The following is a 2,999-nucleotide window of genomic DNA, read 5'->3' as shown; positions in this document are numbered from 1 at the left end:
CAAGGGAGATGAATGGGCAGTGACATAAAAGGATAACAAGTAATTTAGTGGAGAAAAAAAAGCAAATTGTTAAACAGTACACAACAGCATAAAATTATTTAGGTTAAATATGTATAATATGTATATTAACATATATAATATGGTGGTAATAATATATTGGTGTACACATTTATGTCTATTTTGGTAGATACATAATGCATATATAAAGGGGGTAGAAGCTATTCCCACACTGCTGTGAAATGAAGGAGATTGCCATGGAGTTGTAACGGGCTTCTGCCATCTCTTTTTTTGTTTGTTGTGTTTTTTTGTTTGTTTTGGCTGTGCCTCATGGCTTGCAGGATCTTAGTTCCCCAAACCCAGGCTCACTCCAGTGAACTGTCAGGGAGTTCTCAATCTCTTTGTATTATTTTATCATGTTATATTGATAATATCTTCATAGAGTACTTGGGTAATTAAACAACTTTTAAAAATAACTTGTTTTTATAAAGGAGAGGTTGGTTGAGATTAAAGGAGATGGAGGGAGATGCTTGATCCAGTTCCAGGCTAACAAAGAGGTAAGAGAAAGTCTGAAGTGAGGATTTGAGGGCAGAACTTGTTGGATTCATGCATTAATTTAGTTTCATTCCCAAAACTTCCATTGTACATCAATTATATACTAGGTATTGAGTAAAGGAATATTCGGAATTCACAGAGAAGTAAATACAGATGGATGGTGCAATGAGGTGAGCAGTAAGACCTAGCTATGCTTAGTGAATCAGAAAAGTACAAAAGATGGGAGAAGCTCCCCATGCCCATCTAAGCACAGGAGTTGCCTTTTTGGCCTTCCACTGTCTCCAAGTGACCACTGCCATGGTTGGAAGGCAAGACTGACCCTGTGTGTGCCCTGTGCGTTACATTAGGAATTGTGGGACTTCTAGCAAAGTAAGATCTGTGCTAAGGGTGGACAACATGATCTCCTCCATAGCTAACAAAACTTTCTGAGCTCTAATGACATGAACAACAGGATTTTAGTACCTTTACCCATCTCTCTCTACCATTACCATGCACTTACTGTGATATTTTCAATTTCTTTAACAGCTTATAGTATCTATCATTATTAAAGACCTGAAATTTTTAGTGAAAATGCTCTCTGAAAGCTATCCACACTAAAATATACATATCAATCTGTAGGCAACAAATAAGGAACAAATTAATGGATGACCAAATAAATAAAGTCAGATCCTCCTGAAATTTGATAAAATGGGGAAAGAGAAAGTAACTGCTGTAGCAGATTAATATTACGATATCAACCATTTTTTCCCCCATACTTCCCATTTGTTCTGTGATCTCTCCCTCAGCTTCAGGCAGCGGAGGGTAACTCCTTCCAAGGCCTTGGGGAAGGAAGGTCACAACAGAGAACCAAAGAGTCCATTTTCACTCAACTCTTGAGCTTCAAACCAGATTTTTAAAATTTGTGGCACAGACAGTTGATTAAGACGAAGGGTTTTTAAAGATCAAAAGTTAAAACCAATGCCTCTGACATTTGGGGTTTTTTTGTTTTTTTTTTTATAAATTTATTTATTTTAGTTGGGGGCTAATTACTTTACAATATTGTAATAGTTTTTGCCATACATCGACATGAATCAGCCATGGGTTTACATGTGTTTCCCTTCCTGGACCCCCCTCCCACCTCCCTCCCCATCCCATCCCTCTGGGTCATCCCATTGCCCCGGCCCTGAGCCCTTGTCTCATGCGTCGAACATGGAATGGTGTTCTGTTTCACATATGATAATATACATGTTTCAATGCTATTCTCCCAGAGCGTCCCACCCTCACCTTCTCCCTCAGAGTCCATAAAATTGTTCTATGCATCTGTGTCTCTTATTCTGTCTCGCATATAGGGTTATTGTTACCATCTTTCAAATTCCATATATATGCATTAGTATACTGTATTGGTGTTTTTCTTTCTGGCTTACTTCACTCTGTATAATGGGCTCCAGTTTCATCCATCTCAGTAGAACCGATTCAAATGTATTTTTTTAATGGCTGAGTAATATTCCATTGTGTATATGTACCACAGCTTCCTTATCCATTCGTCTGCTGATGGACATCTAGGTTGCTTCCATAAAAATATGGAACGCTTCACGAATTTGCATGTCATCCTTGCGCAGGGGCCATGCTAATTTTCTCTGTATCGTTCCAATTTTAGTATATGTGCTGCCGAAGCGAGCACTGACATTTGGTTTTAAAAGACATGATGTCAGAATGAGTTATCCTTCCTCTGTTAGTCTGCAAGGGCTGCCATAACAGAATACCATGGACTAGGTACCAGATAACAGAATATTAAAGACAGAAACTAATATTCCCACGGTTCTGGAAGCTGACAGTCCAAGATCCAGTTGCCAGCAGTGTTAGTTTCTGATGAGGCCTTTCTTTCTGGCCTGTAAACTGATGCCTTCTCACTGTGTCTTCACATGGTCTTTCTTCTGTCTGTGCCTTCCTGGTGTCTCTTCCTTTTTTATATGGCTCTAATACAATAGGCCTCACCCTTATGACCTCATTAAATACTAATTACCCCCTTAAAGGTCTTACCTTCAAATACAGTTACATTGGGGGTTAGGGCTACAAATAGGAGTTTGCGCAGTGGGGAGAGTCACAGTTCAGTCCATAACACTTCCTTGAATTGTTACATGATCTCTATCCAAAAGAAATACAATGCTATTTAAATTTTCTAGTAGCTACATTTTTTAAAGTAAAAAGAAAAAAGTGAATTGTAACACTATTTTACATTTAATTCAACATCCAAAATATTATCATTTCAACATGTATGTAAGCTATATTGAAAATATTAATGAGATATTTTAGAATATTTTCTTCAAATAAGTCTTTAAAATTAGTGTTCATTTTTATTTGCATCCATCTCATTTTGGACCAGCCACATTGTAAGAGCTCAGTAGCCACACATGACTAGTGGATACTGTAGTGTTAGATAATCTCCAAGAAGAGTTCAGTACAGTTCA

At 37.7% G+C, this 2,999-nt stretch overlaps 1 non-coding gene across 1 annotated transcript; it reads right to left on the bottom strand.

Annotated features, from left to right (window-relative positions):
- Positions 1–2,105: 2,105 nt before the first annotated feature.
- LOC145540101 (U6 spliceosomal RNA) lies at positions 2,106–2,212 on the bottom strand. The gene has a single exon (XR_014078218.1). It is a non-coding gene; the product is annotated as a U6 spliceosomal RNA (small nuclear RNA).
- Between the last annotated feature and the right edge of the window lie 787 nt (positions 2,213–2,999).

Source organism: Giraffa tippelskirchi, chromosome 2 (assembly GCF_054371585.1).
Source record: "Giraffa tippelskirchi isolate mGirTip1 chromosome 2, T2T-mGirTip1v1.2.pri, whole genome shotgun sequence".
NCBI classification, from domain to species: domain Eukaryota; kingdom Metazoa; phylum Chordata; class Mammalia; order Artiodactyla; family Giraffidae; genus Giraffa; species Giraffa tippelskirchi.
Note: the sequence above shows the minus strand (reverse complement) of the source record. Positions and strands in the feature narration are given on the sequence as shown.